We start from the raw sequence: 25415 nt of genomic DNA, 5'->3' as shown, positions 1-25415 counted from the left end.
ATTCAGGTCCACAGGTTGAGGCCGGTCCTGCCTGTTACCAGGATGTCTCCGCCTCTGTCGGGCCAGGTGGAAACAAACAGAAACAAAAAGAAGAAAAAGTATTCCACCCGAGTCACCTCCTGATTGCGCGGCGCTGTACTTAATTATGATGTTCACGCATCATCATTTATTTAATATTCCGAGCTTGACTGAGCATCAGTGCCGGAGTCTTAATGAAAGGAGCCCTGAAAGGTAAATAATCACCTTTGTCTGCAAAGCTCAGCCCCTGGAAAACTTCACTCCTAAAGACCTGGAATCTCTGTAAACCCCTGCTTCACTCCTTCATGAGCCTCTGTGCTCATTCTGGCCTAATTAAACTATCATGTAGCAAAAAAAAAAAAAGAATAAATATATGTTATGGCAGTCTTTAAACAATATCAAAAGGATGAGGCAAGCAGTTTCTAATTAAAGGCCTAGCATTCCTTGAAGGAATGCATATCGCCCGCCACCGTTCATGCTAGACAAACCTCGAAGAGCGTGTGTTAACTCTCAGCTACTACCACAATGTCAATGTCTCTAAAATCCGCTGGGTTGTGGTCACTTTTTGGTCTGCCTGCATCAGAAAAACTGACGGCCATTTTGAACTAAATGGATTCCAAAAGTTCATAGGTCACTGATTACTTCCTGAAAGTATCATTAGGATCCGTCAAGTGGTTCGTGAGATATTTTGCTAACAGACAAACAGGGTCAGCTGCAAAATTTAAAACTGAGGTTTTAAGCAAATTCCACGCGTAACGAGTGGCACTTGGTTTATGTGTTGAAAGTGACTCCCAGCTGCAATCAGAATGAATTTGAGCACGGTGTCTGTAAAACGGTTCTGGTCATTTTTGTGGTTCCTAAGATCAGTTGGCTGTGTCGGCCATCTTGAATTGGCTTGGCTCCGCAAGTTAATCTGCCGTAGATGCACATGTGACGATGATATCCTGAAAGTTTCATTTAAAACTGCCCGGTGGTTCAGGAGATATTTCGGTGACAGACAGACAACACAAGCAAAAACATTATCGCTCCTCCTTCGCCTCTTGGCGGCGGGCAATAAAAGTGCTGGCGATTGAATGAATGTAGACTGTTTGAAGAATAAATGGGAAAGGCCTTTATTGCTCAATTCATATACTTTACTAAGGTTTGCATCTGAAAGGTGGATATTATAATAAATGTAGATTAATTCCTTCACTTGGTTCAAGTTCTGCTGAGCTTCACGTGTTCAATTACTTGCCGAAAGAAGACAAATAAAGCTTGCAGATAAACCTTCCAACACCAGTCACTTTAAAAAGTTGGTAAAGAATAGAAATAATTGTTTCTGCTTTCAAAGTGTTTTTAATTGAGCCCTTAGAGGTTTTTCTGTACCTGACTACAGGCAAACCTCCCTATAGCCTTTATATATATATATATATAAAACCTTCACCAACGAAGACAATTTTTTTAAATGCAGTTAGTTTCCTTTTATTCATGAAAAATCTGTTTCCATTCATAATTAAAAACACCAAACGCAGAGACAGTCCTACGTTTGGTTTCTGCTCTGGCCGAGGATGCTCCCCCGTTAAGAGTGGCAAATTAAAAGACACCTGAAGGGATCGTTCTTATCCTCTGTTTGTGCCTCGTACCGCTCCCCGCAGGGCTTATTATGACAAATTACGACGTCTGAGTTTACATGTTGCTTGCTTACTGAGGCCGAGAAACGTCTGCCGGATTAGTCTGAGGATCGCTCGCAGTCTAAAGGCTATATTTGTTCAGGGAGGAGTGCTGAACAGATAAACCACGCTGACTTATTTTCTGCTCGTGCAAGAAGAGACCGACATGTCAGTTTGTGCATGTCAGCCTTTATTGCATCAGAACACTCAAAGGGGGAGGGAGGGAACTGCTTCTACACTGAAATATTTTAAATCGGTACTAGTTTCAGTGCCGGTGTCATGGCTGGTGATCGACAGCTGGATAAATAGTAGGCGCTCTACTTGATTTGCAGCAATGTGCATTTGCATCAGTGCATTAGTTCAAGGAGAAACGCTCGTTTGAAGGGCGAGGTAGTCACTAGAGGAAAACATGGGGGGGGGTATTTAAGGGTTCAAAGCTTTCTGTACTCAAACAAGGTCATGTCAGGTGGAACGCACTTAAAACATCTAGTTAAACGAATGTTAAGTCTCTCTATAGTTTGGAGCTAAATGCTTGCTAGAGCCGGTATCGGTTTGTAGATGTGAACGTGGAGCCGACGTTCAAGCAGCTCCCCGCTCTCTGGGAAAGATTCCCCGGCATTCGTTTTCTTCCCTCTTGACGACTTCCCGCGTTCCCCCACTTTCAAAAAAGCCGGAGCAGACGCAGACAAGGAGGATGCCGCGTCTTTGTGCAGATTCTTTGGAGGCGATATGAACAACTGGTTACATTAGCCTGAAGGTATTATGGTTTTTTTAAAATAGGACACAAGCTCTACTGGGAAATTTACTTAAAAAAGGAGGAAGAGGGAAGTTTAGGAGGAACATCTCTCAGACAGACAGCCACTGACAGGCAGCCGCTGTTGAAGTGAAAAGCCAGCAACAGTCTCGTAGTAATGCCGCCATAACAGAAGTCTTATACCGACAAATCAAACGGCTTAATAAAATGTTAGAAATCGCTGGTCTCTTCGTCGGCGTTGCCAGCAGATAATATTGGTTCTGTCTTTAGAACGCCGCTTTATGTGAAACAAATGGTGTCAATTGCCTGTTGCGTCAACATATATAAACCCTAAAGTTTGTAAATATGCTGTAAGAAAAAAAAAACTGCCTCCATGTTCATGACAGCCAAGAAAAGGGCCCTCATATTCTAATAACACTCTTGGCAGGCATGAGTGGGACTTTAAGACACAGAAATAGAGCCTGTCTGTAATAGTTTACAGAACTGTCAATCAGCGAGTCCCTCTGACTCTTTGTTCACCCCTGCAGGGCACTGGCGTTGCGGGGTGGGGGGAAGAGAAAAGAGCATGCATGTCATATGTTTATGTAGAACAGATCAGTGGAAGGCTAAACTATTTTTGCCTGAAAGAATGAGCAAAGTTATCTAGCCCGCTCATAGAAAGAATCACTTTTCGAACCATCGTCCACAAGACTGCTTCCGAATCAAATAAAGAAATCATCTGCACAGGCACATAAACTGTATCAGTACCCGTCGCATGCTCTCCTATCCTGTTTACATTGAAGACAGCTGAGGGATTTTCATTGCAAATGCATCACTCACCTCTCATTTTGCCAAAACACACATGCACCCACACAACGACGCTTGCAGGTCTACTAGACCATGATAGCCCCACCGCAGAGGGGCTTTCACGTGATTGCACGACTCTTCATGTGTGAGCACAGAGAAAAGGAGAGGATTAGGAATCAGCTGACTCCCCACATTTTCTTCCAAGTGACTTATTAGTAGGGTTATTCTGAGCGGTCTGCTAAACCGCGGAGGGGGGTTGCGTGAGTAGTGAGACCCTCAATGGAGCCAATCTCTCCCACAGTAGTAGATTACTTTTCCTTCTCGGCGTTCCTGCATAACAAATGTAAGGCTTCCTGTGTCTCCGTGTTGTCCTCGCGGATTTATTTTTTTCGTTTAATCAGAATCAACACTGTAATACTTTATTGAGTGTTTTGGGAACACATCATTTGCCTTATTTCACATTTTATTCTTTCTCTGTCTTTTGTTCAGAGGTGATAAAAGCCGGAGGGCTTCTTTTCAGTCTGCGTCTAACCTTACCTCACCGGCTGCCTGTCCTCACCTCTCAGCACAAACATGAAGGACTTTTGTCATCTTTGCATGTTTACACTGAAGCAGGTTGTTGGCGAGCCACTGCTCTGGGAAAACATTAAGAAGAAAAAAACAGATTATTTAGCAAATGCTTTGCCTTGTTCAAAAGCAATTAGGGACTTGTAGTTTCAGCTTGTCATATTTACACATATTTCATCTTTAATTAATCCCATCCCTGTCTTGCTGAGGCAAGTTAGCTGATAATTTGCAAATTACGCTGCATAATTAATCCACCGTCTGAGACCCCAAAGGCAATTCCAGGATATTGGACAGTTCTCTGCATTTGACCAGTGGAAGATAGGGCTACTCCATAAAAGCCTATATAGCTCTTGAAGGGACTTCGTGCTCAGTGAGAGGCTGAGAACAAGCCCCTAATGATCACTGTGACAGAGGTAATAGTTTTATTATCAGCGACAAACAGGGCTAATTTGGCTCTGAAACGCATCAAGAGGACATCAGCAAATACGTGAGTCATCAAATGAAGTGGCCACAGGGTGACCCCCCGGTAAAGAGCCGGTGTCAAATCAAAACCCAGCGACTGAATGGGTCCTCAATGGGCCGTAAATGTGTACTGCAACTCCAGCATTTGCCTAAAATGACCTAAATGCAATCCAACATTGCTGTAACAAGATTCCTTCACACTCCAAATGATCCTTAAGTGCGTTATAGGCACATTAAGCACATTATAATTATGATGATATAGCCACTTACCAAGTCTCATTTATTTCTTATTTCAGCTTAGCAATTAAGGAGGTCAAAGAGATAAGAAACAATTTAACTTAGTTTAAGTGTTTATTAGAGCCATTCCAGTAGATAATATTTGGTTGGTCCACTACTTGAAACCCAGCCATGGGCTGTAGAAGATATGTGGACGCAGCCTCAATAAAACATACTCCATTTTATTATCTACCACCTAAAGTGAGCATGCACAGTATGTGGGCTAAATGCTGAAGAATATAATCAGCAGCTTAATTACACCCAGATAGACCTTAGAGTCTCTCTCAGGTAAACAAATGATGATTCTGTAAAGGATACTGCTAATACAACGTATAATATCCACCTGCTAAAGGTCTCTGATCACCTCCTATGTAAATCAACCTGTGCCCCCAAGATGATAAAAAACAACCACTGGCTGCCACTCCGAATCTGAATGGTTGCTCAAACTGAACTTAAGCTCCGATTTGTCTTAATTGTCTGGGGACTCTAAGAAGCAGAATATGCTGGGTGGAGGGCATTCTGCCCAGAGACTGAATGGAAATAGACTGGTTAATGTTTTTTCCCAACACTAAACTATTTCAACATGCGGTGCTCGAACAGAAAACGGTGCGAGTGTAATGCTTACAAGCAACCCTTTGATTGGTTTCATTTGTTTTAAACAAGTGATTGGAATAAAATTAGTTTTTTTTCCCTCGCCCAGGGCCTTCTCTGAATACCTTGAAGACTCTGATAGGTTTCCACTGGTGTCTAATGGGGCTTTTTTTTACACACCAGGAGAAGATAATGATTGATTGCTGTGCACTAGAGGAGCAGAATGGTTCCTTCAAAAGAACATAATGAAATCTTTGAAACGGTTCTAAATTTCAGATTACCATCCTCGCTCCCCCCATAGAACAGCTGGAGAATTGAAACATATTTACCTTTTTCAGGGATCATTGTGGTATCTCGACTTTTTAAAATTCTTTTAGAGTGAACAAATATGAGGGAGCGCCAACTCCCTGTGTGCGTGACTGCAACCAGACTCTATGACCTCTCTATTTCAGCGTTCTAGATAATAATCAACCACTTGCGTTTCCTGTTGTCAGCAGGCCAAGAGATTTATTAACTAGCAAAAACGTGTAAGGTCCCAGGAATGTGCTTTGGTTTTGTCCATTGGACCTGACGGTGACTGGCACTCACACCTAATGTGGCAGGCAGCTCTGTCCCCGTAAGTCTACATGAGCTGCCAAGTGAGTGGAGCAGCACTCCTGCCTAATATGTTCCTGAGGCCCTGGGCTTATAGGGGGGGAATGGAAATAGGGGGAAAAAAGTGAGGATTTGGGTCCCAGGTGTGCACTTAATGCTACCTATCAACTCCAGCCCTGGGTGAGAGAGACTACAAACCAGATCAAATCATGAGTCAGAGCTGGGGGATGCTTTCCAGGCTGCCTTATTGCCTCCTAGTCACATGGAAACCGCTCAGACTGAGATGGAATGAGTCAAAGGCTACAGAAACAAAGCCCCAAATCCATCCGGGTGATATGTGGGAGAGTGAGAATTGAATTTAGGCTCTGGAGTATTCCTCTTAAAGCCATGTTGCAGCCAAGCAGTTACAGAGCGGTTTGGGGACCCTTGAGGAAATTACACATTTTGTGGAAAGAAACAAACACAGCTCCTTAGCAGCAAACACATATTAAAACGTGTCATTCAGTTCCTACGTTCCGCCTTATGAGCTTAAAAAGAACATTATCAATATGTTACATGTAAAAAGTTAGGGCAGCTTGTCCTGTGAAGTCATAAGTTATGAAGGTATCCGGCAGACATCACAGCTCGCAGGAGCTTTTCTATTTACTTTCTGCTTTTGGGTTGGGAATCTTCACCCACGCTTCTTTACAGATAACTTCAGCAAATATTTTTAGGCTGTCTCACTGGAGCCGTGTGTTTGATCTACCCACAGATTTTCTGTGATGTTCAAGTGAGCTCACTGTAAGCCTCTTTCTAGTTTTAGTTTCTTGATTGAATGCATGACATTTTATTCACAATTTGGCAATTTTTAAAGGAAACTCTTCTTCCCTCCTTTTATACGACGTCCTCTGAGCCTCTGGATGCTGCAAAGCAAAATGTGGAAATTTCATGCTTAGTAGTTGAGAGAGAAGGGCCTCCTTATATATATATATATATATATATATATATATATATAGTTTAAAGATGCAGGCATGGTTCACTTCTGTTGATAATCTGGTTTTTCAGCTTTAATTCCTAATGTTTAGAATTTAATGACAGTCCATTTTGGTATATAAAAGACTGAGTTTGCCTTTCTGACAACAAATGAACAATAATAATTTACTTTTTCCTTGTACTGAAAGTTCAGACCGATGGAAATTTAAAATGATATGTGTCCTGATGTCCTGATCCTCAGTCAGGTGGAGGTAGTTAATGACTGTTAAGTGTTACCATAAAGTGTAAAAATTAAAAGACTTATTTGACGTCTAAGCTGTCGTCAGCTCAGTAATAAGTCATCATTTAAAAAAAGAAAAATCCTAGATAGTTTTTTTTAAACCTGGACCTTGTATTTGGGGGGAAATACTGATGAACACAAAAGGTTTTGTAATCATTCTGAATAGTTATTGTCCATTAAAAATAAAATAGGTTTAATTGTCAGTTTTGCAAAGAAAATTTGCAGTTTTTTTTTCCATCAAATTGGTTTTAAAAGTTTGATGTTACAAAATAAAAGTCATCTTCTGAAACCTGTTAAGATAAATAACTGTAGAAATACCTAACATAACCAAAATAAAACACTGAAGTAGATAAAGGAATGACTGATATAAGAGAAAAAACAGAGAGAGATCAGTTGGGTGTGTTTACTGTTGCCTTTTATAAAACTACTACTTCGTCTGATATTATACCAAAAGCTTTGTTTGTTCTTATTTTTACATGGACAAAATGATGACATCGTGTCTGTTTCATGTTATTTCTTCCTTTTTTTTATTGTTCATAGCTATGCATTTTAAAAAATAAACAGAAGCAAAAAAAAGAAAAAAGGGAGGTAGCTTCAGACTTATTAAGAACCCTTATCAGACACATGAAAGGCCGTTAGTGTTTCTTGTAATTGGGTCAAAAGTACAACTAAGTTCTGCCTGTTGCTTTTTTCCTCATCCTCGCTCTTCCCTTTTTGCAAACAAACTCCACGTAAATATGAGAAACAAACATTCCTCTGTGTCGCTGCACTGCAGCTGTTGCTGTTAAATCTCTTTGCTCGGTATTGATCTTTTTATGTAACAGTTCTTAGGGGGGATTTTAGAGGAGCCAATTTCAAGAAAAATAGATTGTGGTCTCCCCGTGTAATTCTCACTTCTGTAATAATGGCTTCAAATTGATGCATTCTTGTTGGAATCGCACAACAGATGTTTAGCTTTATGTGAAATTTTTGATTCTCATTTCCTGTTTTCATAACAGCAGCTGAAAGAACGATATATTCTTCTAATAAGAAGCTTAGAATAGGCTGTACACAAGCACAGACATATAGTAATCATTCAGAAGAGTTTTCTGCTGTATTTGATTTTAAAGTAAACTCTCGTTATTAGCGGCACGGTAAATGAGCTTCACTGTAACCGCTGTGGAATGAAATTCAGCAGCTACGAGATAATTATTGCCAATAGGTTGCTGTAAACAAACAACAAATAAATAAAAAACAGATCAATACAAAACAATTTACAGTATATATATTATACATATACATTCCCAAATCAATCAATAGTGTTGTGTATGTTAGAGTTTATCTTTCTGCATTTTATTAGAAAAATTAGAACCAAATAAAAAGAACTTTACAATATAAAATGGCTAGCAAGAAAAGATGACCAAAAATTAAAGGCATAACAGTCCTCAAAGGATTGCATATCGCCTGTCTTCTTTTATGCCAGAGAATTGAACTAAAATCATCTCATGCTGAGAAATAACACAGTTATAGCTACTTTGATTAAACCTTGAAAATAACTTTATCTGCAACCTTTTAAAATATTGAAATCTTTCACATAACCTGTTAGCACTCTGATGTAAGTGACTCTCAGCTACTATCAAGTCAAATTTGAGCTCAGTATCTGTCAAATGAACTGGGTTTTAGCTACTTTTTGTGTTTATTAGGATCGCTTTGCTGCTGGAGCGGCCATCTTGAATCAGGTTGACTTGAAAAGTTTAGCAGCTGTTGATGTACATCTGGTTTCATTAAATCTGAGAGTTTCATTAAAATCAGTTCAGTGAATCATGAGATAATTTGCCAGCGCAACAGGCAAACAAAACACACACACAGGCAAAAACACTATCACCCTTTCACATACTGCAGTGGGCAACAGGGTTCGAACAGTTTGTGCAAATGTGAACAAAGAGCCCAAACTGAGCTTATAGAGCAAAATCTATCATATTTACGTATTTTAATGCCTGTGTCTGCTTGTTGCTCTCTACCTTCATGTTGTGTTTTCAGCGATTTTTTTCAGTCCATCAAAAACGCCCATAGTTTTGCATAAAAGCGTATCTGCGATGACGAAGAAGCAGGAGAAAAGCTACCTGCGGTGTTTAGGCGGGAGGGCTGACAGCATCTGAAGCTGCCTATTATGTGTCTCCACATATCCACCCACTGCTTGGTCCAAGGCTGTCTGTCTGTGCAGCTTCTAGCTGTTGCACAGAGGCTCGCCATGATCCGGCAGAGCTCTCAGTGCAGGGAGCGCGGCGCTGCTGCTGCCAAAGTCCTGTTCTCCAAATCTGTCTGCACCGTCTCATTTACCAGATAAGAGGCTAATCTACTGGTTAGGCAGTAGATAGAGAGACACAAAGCCCCTCTTGTCGCTTGCTCACCATTCTCCACATTCTTGGAATGTGTATAGACATGTGCAGACAAACAAAACCTTGCTTGAGGATCTTTTGCTTTATCCTCCCCCCGGCTCAGACGTGCCGCGCAAATCCCAATATGTTCCATTTTCCTGGCTGAATTCCTTTTTTATTCTCTCACATGTAAATTAAAGCTGTCAGTGTGCTTTTTTTTCTTTTTTCTTGTCGCAGCATCTTAGAGAGCTGTGCAACAATGGTGGTGCAAAGATTAAACCTAATATGACCTAATTAGGACTAAAGATGGCTGAAATCAGTCTTTGTAATAAATCTTGGCACTAATCCTAACTAGGACTGAGCAAGTTTTTCATGCTTTTGCCAGGTTGAGCTTTTTTTATTTCTTTTTTAGCTGGAAGTTCATATTTTAGCAGCTTTCTTAGAGACGCGTGGTGATGATGTTTTTGCCTGTGTCTGGTCATGTGTGTGTGTTATGTTTGCAAAATACCTCATGAACCGCTGAATGAATTTTAATTAAACTCTCAGGAAGTAATAACTGGTTGCACCTCTACAACTCATTAACTTTTAAAATCAAACTCAATTCAAGCTGGCCACCGCAGCTAGGCAACCTTAGCAAACACAAAAATGACTATAACTTACAGATATTGTGCTAAAATTTGGTGGTAGTAGCTAAAAGTCGTCCCCAACAGATACTTTGAGGGCTAACAGATCGCACAAGATCTTTCTTTAAAACCTTGCCCATCAACCTGATTTAACACGGCCGCCACGGCAACCTGACCTTATTAAACACAAAAATGGCCATAACTCAGCTAATTCTACATATACTGAAGTAAAATTTGGTGCGGTAGTAGCTGAGAGCCTTTCCCAACACATACTCCGAGCCCTAATAGATTGCATAAGATCTGACAAAGGAACTTGCCTGAACTTGCCAGTTATCAAAAAGCGTGAAGCGTAAAGCTCAGGAACTGAGATGTTGAACTGAGGGCCACGCTTCAGATGACTAGTGAGATAGCTTCCATCTTGAATGCATGCAGCTAGCTACGGGCGTGTGTTTGATGGGACAGCAAAGAGTGAGAACTAATGTATAAACAATAGCCTCAATCATAGCTAAATGTCCTCTCTGATAAAGGCCTTGCTTGGGAAAATATTCTCTATCCATCAACAGAAACGACACAAACTTGGTGTGCAGCGTCTAACATTACTTGTGGGGGCAGGCGCAGCAGTCATCACATGCTGGTTTGCAGGTTCTTGTAATAACAGCGTGTCACAGCCTTACTCATGGTTCAGACGATAACTTTCGCAGTAGCGGGCGCAGCCACTCTCCTGTGGCTTTGCGTCCCGTTTTCTGTTTCTCCACCTTGGTGCGGTTTAGAGATCCAAACCGGTTTGAAGGTGCTCGTCATTCATGTGACACATACATGTGAGAATCTGCAGATAGCCTCTGTTGTGAAGCTTCCATCAAGGAGAGGAAACAAAATGAGGAGTATGTTGTGCTCCGTGGTTATATTTTGCATTTTGTTTGGTTACTTTAAAGCTGTTTTTCATGAAAGAAGAGGAATTCAAATATTCATTCTGTTCTCTTCTACTGTTGCGGATTTGAGTCGTTGTTTCACTTCTCACATACCTACCAGATCAGGTTCCTGCCTACAGGCTGTTTCCAGCCCCAACACTGGAAACTTCACCGTCAGAATGTTGCCTCCATCGCACAAACGAGCACCTGCGGACGACACATTATCCTCCATTCTGTCTGAGACGTAGCCTGGAGGGACACTTCCTCTCACATCTGCCATAATATCATCTTCACTTTTTGAAATTGTCTTTACAGACACTAAATTAAGGAAGCCCATGACCCCAGGCTTTGGCTTCCGTCTGGTAACATAAAAGAGATAAGGATAATACAGGCACAAAATATCCACTTTTCAAGTGAAAGGCCTGGCATTCCTTAGAGGAATGCATATCTTCCGCTGCCTTTCATGCCATAGTTATAGGCTGAGATTATTTACTAGGTTTTGTCAAACCTTGTAAATGACCTTATGCACAATCTCATGAAATACTGTGAGCTGTCGCTCTCAGAGTGTGTGTTGTGAATGACTCCAGGCTACTATCATATCAAGCTATTTCTAAAACTGAGTGAGTTATAGTTATTTTTGGGTTGGCTATTGTTGATTAACTGTGGCAGCCATCTTGAATTGGATTGACTCCAAAAGTTAATCAGTTGAAGATGCACATCCAGTGATTATGTTCTGAAAAGTTCATTAAAATCCATCCAATGGTTCATGTGATATTTTTTTCTTACAGACACACAGGGTTGACTCCAACAATTAAATGCTAAAGTTTTAATCAAAGATCTAACACAACGTGTAGTGTTTGGAGTGTGGGTTGTGAATGACTCTCAGCTACAACATCACCAAGTTTAAGCTCTTTGTCTGTGACATTGACTGAATTATAGCCATTTTTTGTGTTTTCACAGGTCAGCTGGCTGTGGCGACCATCTTCAGTTGGGTTGGTTCCAAAGTTTCATCCATCGTAGACGTACATCCAAAGATTATTTCCTGAAAGTTTCAATAAAGTCTGTCCAGTGTTCCATGAAATATTTTGCTAACAGACAGTTAAAGGCTGTTTTAAACATAGATCATGCAAAGTCAGTTAGCACTCAAAACGCAGGGGTCTCCAATCCTGGTCCTCGAGGGCCACCATCCTGCATGTTTTACTTGTTTCTCTGCTCCAACACACCTGATTTAAATCAATGGGTGAATAACAAGAAGAGGTAATTTGACCACTGAATCAGGTGTGTTGGAGCAGGGAAACAAGTAACACATGCAGGATAGTGGCCCTCGAGGACCAGGATTGGAGACCCCTGACTCAAAGTATGTGTTGGGGATCAGTCTCAGCTTCTACCACGACAAATTTTAGGTCAATAAGTGTAAAATTGACTGAGTTGGAGCCATTTGTGATTCTAAGGTGAGTTGGCTGTGGCAGCCATCTTGAATTGAGTTGACTTTAAAAGATAGTCAGTTGTAGATATTTGCGTATAAATATTACTTGTTGCAAGTTTCATTTGCATGTGTATTTATCAGTGAGCACTCAACCTGTTCCTGTGTATCACACAAAGCTTGTCCTATTTATTTTGACATCAGTGCTTTGCTCTCTTCCCTGTGTCTGTTTAGCTTGTCAGGTCTCACCTTCCTGCATGCCGTTTACTGGGTAATTAAAGCAAATAACAGGTTTTCAGTGCGCCGAGAGGTGCAGATACACCTTTAAGCTGCCTCCGCGCACTCACGAGCAAACAAGCTTTGTTCAAGGACACGGAGCTGATGAGCTGGGTAGAGAATCGACTCTAAAATTCACATTTCCACAGCAAACTCTGACCCGTCTACCTCTGTCACAGCAAAGCGGCTTCGAAACAAATTGTGGGAAAAATTGAAGGAGATTAAAACGGTAACGTAGATGCATTTAGCTTCCATTTCTTTGCACTTCCTGCGCGACAATTCAAATCAGCCGAACACTGACATCGACCTAACAGAAAATTCCCTCCATTTTTTTTTTTTTTTCCGCCGCCACATATTGCAGAAAATAATTGGGTCGTCGTGTAGAAAACAATCTTCCTCCTCATCGAGTTTCTGACTTTCCTTGCGCGTGAAGTTGGTGCCATGAGGGCTAAAAAAACAAAAAACAAAACAAAAAAAAATAAACCACAGGCCTGAGCTAAAACATTAGCTGCAGATGCAAGAGAAGCTGCTCTTTCAGTTCGTCATCCTCAGTTACCTGCGTTCACCTTTTTCCTCTGATATAAATAACGTGAGCCGTGTCTCGCCAAGACGAGCGCCTTAGAACATATAAGAGCTTTAATGCTGTGAGGAATATGGTTTTCATTTAGCCTGAGCTTTGATACAAGCATATAAAAATAGTACTTATCAGCTGGAGCAGCTCTTTAGACTTTTTTTTTTCCAGAAGTTTCTTTTACATTTTATTTCTAGACTTACCATTTCATGTTTTACATCAGTCCGTGCCTTTGCAGTATGATCTTCTCGTGTACACTCCATACTTTTAACAGCCTGCCGCCGAAAGCGAAGGGGGGGAACATTTTAGCCTGTGTTTGTCCGCTTGACTGTATTGTCAGCAAAATATCTCACAATTTAGTGGATGGGTTTTAATGCCACTCTCACAAGGTAATCAACAAATGTACATCTGCGACTGATTAGGTTAGAGTCAACCCCTAGCAACCTCAGAAACTGGGCATAAATCTATCTTCTCTTTTTTTTTTTATAGATATTGAGCGAAATTTGGTGTGGTAGTAGCTGAGAGTCATCCTCAATCAACACGCACTCATAAATGTAGTAAGATCTCATATCGTATGAGATTGTGCTTAAAGCCATGTACAAGGTTTGACCAAAATGACCATAACTTGGCCCCTTTATAACTTAAGATGATTTTTGTTTAAAACTCTGGCCTAAATGGCAGAGGGCGACATGCATTCCTTCAAAGCTAGGCTTTCAGCTGGATCTTTGTTTATGTTTAGTGTGAGCTGTATAAATGAGCCTAATCATTCAAACCAAGCAGTGAATGGGATTAATGTCAGCCAGTGATTTGACAAATGTACTTAACCTTGAGCTAACTTAACCTGCACTGTTTGAATCAACAAGGTAAAGTAATGTACGGCATCTTCAAATGAACCAACACAAAGACGTTCCTTCTAATATACGTCATTTACGCATCAAAAAATGCAACTTGACATCAGCTGAAGATGTCGCTGAACATGCCCATGCAGGTGTGTGCAGTTTTGGTTTTGGGCTCTAGTTTCTTCATTAAAGAGATATAATCAATCTGTAGCTTTGGCGGTCTCCTCGTGTGAATCATAAAGAAATGTATTCATTAAGTGTATGCGAGAAACCTCTTTGATGGTTCACAAGTAAACATTAAAAAGCCATATCAAAAACCGTTGCTTCTTGATTGAGAAAAAATCAAAGATGATTCCAGCTTTCGTGGAGATCAAGCTGCAGCAGAAGTTTCCTTTTAATGAAAGCTGAACCTCCCCCGGAGCCTCTGGCAAAACCCACGGTTCAGCCCGTCCTCCCGCCGCAGACGTCCTCGCTCGCCTTAAATTAAGACAGAGACAAAGAGAAATTCAGAATGCAGAAAGTGTCAAAGGGTTGGATCAGATCTTTTGAAGTTGAGTTCTGGGGAAACGACGTCTTACCTGTTGTAGATAGCTCTTTAAACAGCCACAGTTTGGAGGAATATGCTGCGTTCCAAGTTGCAACTGGAACACGAGAAAGTTGGGTCCGACGTCATTCCCATATTCAAGTTTGAACCTTTGACGTGAAGGGATCGCAGCATAATTAATCGATTGAAGAGCTAACAGCTAATCCAAACAAGACCAAGACTAAAGTGGATTGGTGCTGTCTTAAAATGACTCAATCTTTAAAAAAAATTATAGCTGTTTATGCATTCTAGTTTCTAAATCCTCAGACTGCAGAATACGGTTATTTACAAAGAATTCAATTTTAAGTTATATGGTTATTCAGGGCCAAAATCTTATGATACTCTTGCTGGACATGCCCCAGGCGGCACCGGAAGTGCTACAGCTACCTGCTGCTCTTGTTTACGCTGGCAAATAAGCGTAGTTTTTCATGTAAATAACCTTGTAATGCAAAACTGACAGCCATGTAAAGATTTATAAAATAGCATTTGCGTGAACCGTTATGACAGTAGCAATCTGCTTTGGTCTCCAACTAGCCATTAGCTTGTCGATCAGGTCAGAATTAAACTCCATTGCTGCGTTCCTTTTTCCTTGGAACTCCGATCTGGGAGTGATGGTAGACTTGACTTTTCTGCGTTGGAAAACCAGTAGGATTTGCCCATGGTCGTGCTCACTGTGACCAGGCAACACAAGCTGATAACAATGGATTCTCTGCTTTAAACAGACGGCTGCTAAAGGAAAGTAATGCGTGTGGCTGGATTACTGAGATGCAAGCTGACAGGAGATAAAATAAAAAGCTATAATTGATGAGTCAGCCATATTGGATTTTGAGGTCGGAGCTAGCCAGGAATCTCTAACTTTGCGCGTCGGAATTCCAACTTTGAGGGGGGAGTTCCAGCTGATTTTTCCGACTTCCGAGAACAATTGTAACACAGCATACAGTATTTTCTCCAAACAGATGCTGTTGAAAAAGCAACCTCCAACCGGTAAGATAGTAATTGTTTTTCACAAAAATCCCACTTCATGAGATCACTTTAAGCCACGTTTGAGCCTCGGAGGAGTGGAAAGCAGAAACGAGATGTTCTGCAGCTGTGGGATCCTAGTTGTTGCCCCGGTGTTCAACTCTTTTTTTTCTGTTTCACTGCCATTTTCATGACAAGCAGTTTTTGTTGAGCCTGAATGCTTTCAGACGAGCAGGGATGATATATATTGTGCTCGGCAGAGCAAATGGGTGCTTGTATACCGGGGCTGATTACAGCGCGAGCAGAGCTTTTGTGAATTTTGATTACCATCTAATTTCCAGCTCGACTTGATTATAGAAATTATGATGTAACAAAGGAAACACATGTGAGCTGTTCAGGCTTAACCAATTAGAAATCATCCAAACAAAGATGGATATCTCCAGTGTGTCGGTTTGAGTCTCCAAAAATAAAACCAAACAATAAAATTAAATCAAATTGAACACGAATATCTCTCTTTCCCTTCCCTCCCACCACGAACTCCAGCAGAAATCCACCTACACGCACGCAGGGAGGTATTTTGATTAATTCTGAGCAGCTGGCTGTGTTTGTGTTGCTCTGCTGTTTGTGACATTTGTGTTAGAGCAATCAGGGTTCCTTCACCCGGCTGATGGAGCTGTCGGCTCCTGCAGCGCACCTTAGCTGGATCAGATTGACTGATGGCTGGGCAGCAGTCTGACCCGCACACAGCTACAGGCTGGGCTGCACTCCCTCAACAAGATAGATTTCAAATCACACAGCACCTCCTACTGTTTGACAAACAACATCTGGCATGGCAGGCTCCGATGGACTGCAGCCCTTTATTCTGCAAAAGCTTTTATACGGTTAAGTGCTTGTTTTTAAATGGGGCAGAAAGCCGCTGTAGTGTTCTTTTGTAAGACATTAGGTTTTCCTAACTAAACTTTTCAGAAATGCTGTAATGTGTCTGTTGCCAAGGTTAAGGTCTAATATAGATTTATTCACTCAGTGGCACCACACTTGGCTTGTAAATTCGAAGTAACCTTACCTGCTGTAGCAGTTTATGCGTCTTCTGATCCTTTTTTTTTTTTAAGCCACTTTGGCACTTATTCCTTGAGGAATTGCTGTTGCGGTTGCTATTTATCACCCGACACTGAAGGTGAATCTGAACGAATTGTATTGAATGGATGCTCTTCTGCAATTGGTTAACTTTTGGAGTCAACCCAAAAGGGTTTTTTGGTTATGAATGACTGTCTTACCTGTCGTAGATAGCTATTTGAATGAGAGAGGGTCAATACCGAAGTAGGCGCTGTCATCTTGAACAACTCCAATCCCAAAAATTTCACAACGATTTATGTGATTGCTGTTTTTTAAAACCTTTACGCCGCCATCGGTTTTGTGTTACATAGATACTCCAGCAAAAATATTACGATACACCTGGTGGAAGTGCTACAGCTAGCTGTTGCTGCAGCTAACCGAGTTTGCAAATAACCAAGAAATGTATCAAAAAATTAACGACAATGAAAATGGGATTTGCATGAAAAGGTCAAAGCTTGTCAATTTGGTCAAAATGTAACTTTTTATTTAAATTGAAGCTGTTCAAACAACTGTCCGACAGGTGCGATATTATTTGTTCACAACCCCATTTTAAAAGACCTGAACCATTGCGTTAATAGTGTTGCTTTGTGTGTATCCATAAGTTCAACAAGACGAGACCTTTGCGACGAATGTGAGATGAAGCAGTTTGTTTGAAGATGTGAACAAGTTTGAGGCCAGGACAGATCCTGGCAGCGCGTTCTGCAGGTGGGTGCCTGAGAAACCCAGAGTCCTCTGGTCGAGCAACGAACAAAAAAAGATGCGATAGAAGGACTGAACATACGCAGAGACTTGACGAATGCTGAAAAAGAGAGAGAGAGAGAAGCATGAGGATTAGAAAGAACAATGAATCAGAAAAGGAGATTAGGAAGGGATTAGTCTCATCGCCAAACCTTGGGTGTACTTTCAAAATGTAGTCTCAGTGAGTTTTATTTTATGTACCTTTTTTTTTTTCTTTTACGTTTTGAGAAGACGATTGGCCGAAGAGATGTGATTGGTTTTCCTCACTCCAGCGGAAGCGTGATTAAAATCATCAGCGTCGTGTTTGTCTGCAAAGCGCCGACCTTGAAGAAGGCCCGAGGGTTGAGACGCCGGTAAATAAAGTGGAATGCAGATGGAGCTGCAACATTCCTCTCTCCTGCCACTCTCTTTAAATACATCACATTCTTCTGACTTTCTCCTGTCCCACTCATCCACCTACTCACCTGCGCTCCATTCCCTCAGTGGCGTGCTGTAGGAGGTGTCTACATTCGTGCCTAAATAAAAATGCACGCATCGCACTGTGAAAGTACTATGCTGCGAGAAAAAGTCTTACAGGAAATGTAATCAAGACAACATAAAAAAGGGGAGTTCTTTCATGTATTTTATCTAATTTTTTTTTGTTGTTTTTAAATATACGGTTTAGGGAAGAATTCTACTGCTGTAGCTGGTGAAGAGTGGACAAAAATGTTCAGTGTTTTACATTCTGCTGGAATAATGTCACTGCTTGTGTCTGTCTGTGTGTGTTTTTTATCCTGTTTTTTCGCAAAATATCTCATGAACCACCGGACAGATTTGAATGAAACTGGCATAAAGTAATCACTGGATGTGAATCTATAAATAACTACAACTAATCAGCCTTAGTAAACTCAAAGATGTCTATACCTCAGTCATTTGTTTTACAAATATTGAGCTAAGAATTGGTGCGATAGTAGCTGAAAGTCAGCCCCGCAATCCAATCGATTAGATTTTAAGAAAAAAATGCCAACACAGGTGCTCTAAAAGCTTATCAGATAACATATTGATTCATCAGTCAGCTGTTATAGTAATTTTGTAATGTGTGCAAATGTTTTCATTTGTAAAATAACTCATGATGTCTGATACCTAAAGTCAAGTTCAAAGGTTTTGTAGTTTGTATTGAGATGTACTGGATTTAAAAAACAGGCTAAAACTTAGAAACCTAAGTAAAAGCCACAAAAATTGGAGCTGAAGGTTATTAAGTGTTTAAAATGAGCTAAAACTCACCAGCTTCCACTTGTTTGTGGAGCCTTTTGAAGAAATAAACTTATAAGGGTAGAAATGAATAAATTTTATACTAAAGTCATTTTTTTGCTGTCGTGCCTCTGTGGTCGCCTCAATCTCAGGTTCCAGCCAGGACAAAAGGCCACCATCAAATCCACAAACGAACCAAACTAACAGCTCACAGAGACTCCAGAATAAAAGGCACCTGGGATTATTAGAACAATGGAGACGTCAGCCTCGCGTTATACAAACAGTGCCTCTTTCACACGGGAGCAGCGTGACCTGTCAGGATTCCTTCCTTCGGAGTCTTTAAGTTAATGAGCCACTTTGTTTAGAGGAAAACTCGCTGTAGTTGTGGGGCTTGATCATGTCGTTCTGTCACTTTAACGCTGCAGCTTTCCTGTGTGTGAAAGGGAAAACGTTTCCGGGGAACCATGTTTGGTTCAGTTCGCTCCCTGCACAGGACAGAAGGCACCAAAATTACAGGTTACTACAATACACACAGAGAAATGAAATGTTAGATTTGCCTAAATGACATCACTTGGTTCCAACAAATTTGTTTGTTAAAATGTAAAAAAAAAAATCATTATCTTCATCTTAGAGTGGAGCCCCAAGAGTAATGCACAGGTAAAAGTAAGAACACAGCTATGGGGATAGTTTCTCTGGTGTTTTGGTGAGGTTCTTTATTTTATCTGTTTGGATTTGTCTTAATTTCTTGCTTTCACACACACGCATACCTGTCATTCATTTGCAATCATCCCAGCTGCATTCACTTACTGATCAACCCTCCGGGCAGATGAAATCTTCTTGTTTTCATCCATGCTCTGTCAGACCCGTGAGTCCAAATAGGTTCCAGAGGATGTCTCTCACTTGCCTGATCCTGATCCTGAGTCTGAGGGGGTCCTGGGGGACGCCTCTCCAACTTGGGCAGAGGATCGGGTGTTGGAGAGGTGTCCAGTGGGACCTCCTCATATTCAGGCACAGGATAGGGCAGGTGAGAGGAGTCCTCCTGAACCCCCTCAGATTCTGGAGTGGGAACTTGGCAAGAGGAGTCCCCTTGGACTCCCTTAGACTCAGGAAGAGGAACTTTGTGAGTCCTGGGCGTGGCTCTGTGGCAGCAGCAGAGACCTCAGAGCTGCAGTGCAGGAAGTCTCTCCAGCACAGTTGAGCTCTGGAACAAAGCGGTGGACTTCGATGCAGAGGAGCATCCCAGGTGGGTTGAGGCTGCAGCCTGGGGTTGTGTAGAAGCCATGTGGAGGAGCCAGGCTGAGTGGGGGCCACACTTTCTGGGGAGGGGGCTTTAACAGCTAGGTGTTCCTCATAAATTTAGTCTCTGCCAGCTGTGTACTCCAGCATCATGATGGACCTGGTTCCTGCTGGGTCCGTGATAAGTCAGATCCTCATATTTGTCCGGTTTTTTGTTTTGTTTTGTTTTTTTCCATGAAACCTTTTTGAATTATACCTGATGTTACCTGCTGCCTGCACTTTTGGGTCCTCGACATCAACAAACAACCACCATTCATTACATTTAGTTGCTTTAATATCTCATAATGTTGCTTTAATACAGCAAAACCTGCTTATTTTTACAGCTGAGAATGAATTCAAAGCATTAAATTCAAGATAAAACAATGGCACAGTTTAAACAACACTCAAATTAAATGTTTGCACATAGATTCACCACGACTATAAGCTTCAGTTTTCTAAGGAAATTACACCAATTGATAAAACCTTTGCAACATGGACGGAGCTGCACTAGATGGCGCCATGTCCAAGAAAGCTTCTGGACCAATGTGCCAAAAAAACTTCAAAAGAACTCAGGAAGACCTTACATTTACCGTTCGTAGACGAAAATACCTGATTGTGTCACAGGTTTTTTTAAAATTTGTTTTTAATACAGAGATTTTGCTTTATGATTAACAGCAGATGAAAAAAAACGTGTGGTGCGTAAAAGGAGCGCAAGTTCTTTCTGAAAATCAGTCTTCAAATGATCTCCAGGTCCTGATGATTTCATACCGAGCAGGTGGATCTGTGGTCTTGTGTGCGAATCGAGGAAGAAATAAAAAAAAAAAAAAAAAAAAAAAAAACAAAACACCTCACCAGTGCAGGGCGGGGGAACAAACAGGCAAATTTCAGTCCTCTTTTCCCCGTCTTGGTTAGTGGAAGCTGTGGTGAACAGTGTNAAAAAAAAAAGCAAAACACCTCACCAGTGCAGGGCGGGGGAACAAACAGGCAAATTTCAGTCCTCTTTTCCCCGTCTTGGTTAGTGGAAGCTGTGGTGAACAGTGTGGTCGCTGCCTGCATCTCTGGAGTGTGTGTGTGCGTGTGAGTGTGTGTGTGAGAGAGAGTGTGTTTCCCCTCCTCAGCGCACACAGCCGCCCTGCGCTCCAGTCTGCTGACACACCGGGAGGACGGTCCGCACTCCAGCTCCGAGTCCCCGGACTATATGTGGATCCAGAACCCGAGAGCCGCAGATCCATCGACCCATGGGGGTAGTTTAGTGCAACATCTGCCAGCTCTTGCATGAAAACGGGTAAGTGGCTGTAGCTATTTTTTATTATTATTTTTTAGAAACGCACAGTGTGCCACCAAATTTCCAACTCTCCTTTATTAAACGCCGCCCCACACCGTCTGATAACAAACGCATCTTTTCCTAACGGAGACGGAAATCTCCGAGTTTAACCGTTTAAAAAAAAATTTGTTCCTGTAAACACCGGCTGTGATGGATATTTAGTTTGACGCAATCACACGAGAAGAATGTGAGACATGTTCGTGTGGCTGAAAGTCTCCAACACGCGCGTCAGGGACAGCGGAGCGGGGCACAATTGCGCTCTTCTGTGTGTGTGCGTGCGTGCGCGCGCGCGCCTGCGTGTGTTTTTATGGTAATAAAAGTGGACCCCTGCTGAAGACAGGCCCGTCCTGAACACAAAGATTGTTCTCAACAAGTCCCCGGTACAGTGGGGGTGCGCGTGCGCGTCCGCGCGCGGTGCTGAGGCAGCGGCTCTGTGTGACAGCACCATTATTCACCAACGCGCCTAATTGCGCCAGCATCACACTGACTGGGGAGCAGAGCTGGCTTTCATGAGGACAAGAAAGGAAAAGCCAAAAAAAAAAAAAAAATATATATATATATATATATATCTGAGAGCCGATACATGTCTTCTGGCTGCACCTGCTCTTTCATTTTATTAGCAGATTAAAGAAATCTGAGGGCAGATTTGTTGGACATAATGTAGCTGAAGCAGCAAAACTACAGTAGAGACACTCAGTCTGTAGTCTCCCTGATGTCACGTTTTAATCAGCCCACCACCAGTGAAACCAAGCACTGTAATTGCCAGTGTCTGTGTTTTTTCTGTTAGCAAAATGTCTGATTAACCAAAGGACAGATTTTAATGACTCACTCAGGAAGGAACCAGTGGATGTGCACCTACAGCTGATTAACTTTTGGAGTCAACTTGATTCAAGATGTCCGCCGCAGCTAATAAACCTTAGAATACACAAAAATGGCTGTTCCTCGGTAGATTTTACAGATACTGAGCTGAAATTTGTGGTGGTAGCAGCTGAGATCCACCTTCAACCCATCCTCATAACGCTAACAGATCGAGTAAAAGCTTTGTTTAAAACTTTAGCTAATTTGCTGTTGGCATCAACCCTGTCCGTCTGTTAGCGAAATATCCTATGAGCCAGAGGACAAATTTTAACGATACTCTCAGACAGTAATCATTGGATGTACATCTACAACTGATTAACATTTGAAGTCAGTCTAATTCAAGATGGCCACCACCGCTAATTGACATCAGCAACAAACTATGGCAATAGCTCAGTCAATTCTACAGCTACTAGACCTACATTTGGTGTGGTAGTCGCTGTGAGTGATCAGGAGTTGGACGCCAACAGACCACATGAATTATTTGTTTAAAACTATGGCATGCAAGGCAGCAGTTATAGTGCATTCCTCCAAGAAATGCCGGTTTAAATATCTTTTATTTGTTTTCTCACAACTATTTCTCACAATAGCTTCACTACAAATTGTTCTTATTCTTACGTGGCTATAATTAAAAAAAAAGTCCAGTTTTATTTCTAGTTTTCTTTGCATTTTCTCAGCTTTTACTTCAGCTCTGAGGATTTCGAGCAGCACAACAACAAACCCACATGGAGGTGTAGAAACCGATCATCTTTACGCCGTATAGTGGGTTAAAAACAGCTGAGTGTGGAGTAGTGGTTTGTGCAGCCACTTTAAGCAAACGTAAAGACGTACAGGAAACAATTAGAGCGCTACGCTTTTCCCTTTTCCTTTTTTTTTCTTTTTCACGGGGGAAAATTCACCTGTACCGAGTAGATTTCATGGCAGTTTCAGCAAAGCAGGAGAGCATAATTCCGATTTATTTTCCAGAGCACACAGCAGAGATTGATAAGGAACAAGAATTTTTCAGTGGTCATGCGTGTCTGTGTGTGTGTGAGCGTGTGGTTAAGAGGGCGTCTGCTTGAGTGCAAATACGCCTCTTAGCCTATTCCTGGATGCCGAGCAGAACAAACAATTTGGCTGATGTGAGCCAGACCTATATTTTAGAGGAACTCCTGGGGGGTTACAACGCCAGGCCTTCATGCATTGCTGTTTCTCTGTTCAGATTCAATTCCTTAATGCACTGTGAGAGTCAGAGATCTAATAAGAAGTGGAAGAACATCTTCAATAATGAAAGCCCACCTGCATCTCTGCTGCAGAGTGAGCGAGCGAGCGAGGGCTGGGGCCGAGAGGCTTCATAAATAACAGAAGCCAGACCCTGACACGTGCTGCTCCAACGTCTGGGAACTGCCAATAACCCCTCTCATCTACTAACATGCTGCTCTTGCAAAGTGAAATGAGAAGAGGAAGAGGAGGGGGTGCAGTTTTATATTTCAGCCGTCATATAAATGTAGCTCGTTGAGGAATTCTTTTACTCATTTCTAGATAGAGAGAGATTGTGGGTATGTATTCACCTTTTATAGCTGGATAACTTTGACGGATAACCAATATTTTGTTCCTGATTTCTAATGTCAGCATAAAACTGCTGTCAGAGACTTCTGCTCTCTCCATCTGGTGAACGGAGTTGCGTTGTTGTTGAGCTGCACCTTTCACGGAGCAAATTGGCGTCATCATTTTAAACCCAGACATTATTAGCTGTTGTTGTTGATGGAGCGTTGTTGTGATAAAAATTAATTTCCTCAACAGGATTCGAGTTTAATCCCTTGTAGCTATTAGCCGGCATTCGAGCAATTAACTTGTGCGTGTTGCTATCTAATAACTCCAGACACTCAAGGCTCATCCGCACCTTCCTCAGATTTATTGGTTTTGCTTCAGGGTTCACTTCACTTCTGTTTTAGTGTGAACACTTGTTGGTTTCCAGCCTCTGTGCAGACAAACGACGGGGTGGTGGTGGTGGGGGGTGGGTGTCTCTGTTTCGGTCCTCTAAGAAGAGATCTTTTCTTTCCGAAGCATAATGTGACCTTCGTCCGAAGGCCAGCCCAGCCGCGGACAGAGCTTCAGGCTGTCCCCGGCCATGAAAAGGCAGCACTGTTCCGACGCTCTGCAGAAGCGGGGCCTCGTGACTCTCCTGCTGTGTCTCACGTAGAGTCTCATGAGCGCAATTTATTTAGTTCAGAAGTCGCCAGCAAATAAAGCCTTTCATTCTGCCTGTTCTGCGCAGAGAGTGAATGAAGAAGGTGTATGCTAAGTACATCAGTCAGTGAGTAAGTTCTGTACGTCAAGAAAGAAGGCTAAAAGACTGCCTCGGTGACATTAATCCGCTTTGCTCTGCAGTGCACTAAATGGAGTTGTTTTCTTTTTTTTTCCTCCTTTCATTTAGCCATCTGCATCTGTGTGTGTGTTTCTGTTGCAGGAAAGAGGCTTTTTATCCCCCTTCAGCTGGCAAGGGTCTGAAATATTTAACAGGGACTGCACTATTTTTGGGTTTGTGCTCAGCTTGTTGTGGAGCTTATGTAATATGTAGCTTCAGCTCACGGTAATGTTTTATACCAAGCAACACGCCATCCACTCTGCCTACTTAAGCGCAAGAATGCTTGAAATAGTAGCAGTCGGCTGCCACATAAAGGACATCGTGCAGCCTGAGATTTGTGATTAAAACGGTGGATAGGACGCCGACGCCATCTGCTCATTGACAAATTTAATCACCATGTTGAATACTGTATCTTATAAGGCAAGGTAGCAGAGCCAGTCCAGATCGTCTCAAGTTTCTTGCTCCTAATAGATATCGATCTGCTCGCCCATCCCTCCTGATTTGCCTCTCAATTCTCTCCCCACTTGCCCTCCTCCACCCCTTCTGAGGTGTCGGATTCTCTGACTCATGCCCTGGTGTGGAGGAAGGGAGAGGAGCCGGATGAAAGGGAGGAGAGAAAAGTCATTTTGCAGATATAGAGAGTGACCTTCATCTGGTAAAGAGGGATGGGATAAAAGCTGAAGTTAATACCCTGCCAAAGTGTATTCTCCACTGTGCAAGGAAAACACTCCGAGAATGATATATGAACCTAATAGAGTCTCTCTCTGATAATAAGAAGGCAAAGCAAATGGTCAAAAATTTCCAAGACTCGGAACCAAGAGGAGGAAACACTCCTGAGGAGTCAGAACACGACTGAAATGCCCAACGTAAAGATTTAAAATCTTTCTCTTTCCACGTGAATTGAACTAAATGGCGCCTGTATATATTATGAAAACCTTGCCTTTTTCCACAAAAAAGCAGACTATGAACAGGCTCAGGCAGTGTGTCTCCTCAGGGTTTGATGGGTTAGAGCTTTTAGGCCCAGGGCTAGGGTTAGGGTCTCCT

The 25415-nt window shown here is 41.9% G+C and overlaps 1 protein-coding gene across 1 annotated transcript in view; it reads left to right on the top strand.

Annotated features, from left to right (window-relative positions):
• The first annotated feature begins 20819 nt into the window (after positions 1-20819).
• LOC108232112 (poly(rC)-binding protein 4) overlaps positions 20820-25415 on the top strand; it is a 39250-nt gene continuing 34654 nt past the window's right edge. The window contains exon 1 of the mRNA XM_037977126.1: positions 20820-21130. The gene's annotated coding sequence lies outside the window, so the exon portion shown is untranslated. The remainder of the gene's footprint in view (positions 21131-25415) is intronic.

This window comes from Kryptolebias marmoratus, linkage group LG8 (genome assembly GCF_001649575.2).
Source record: "Kryptolebias marmoratus isolate JLee-2015 linkage group LG8, ASM164957v2, whole genome shotgun sequence".
Taxonomy (NCBI): domain Eukaryota; kingdom Metazoa; phylum Chordata; class Actinopteri; order Cyprinodontiformes; family Rivulidae; genus Kryptolebias; species Kryptolebias marmoratus.
The sequence above is the reverse complement of the archived record's forward strand: the minus strand, read 5'-3'. Positions and strand labels throughout refer to the sequence as shown.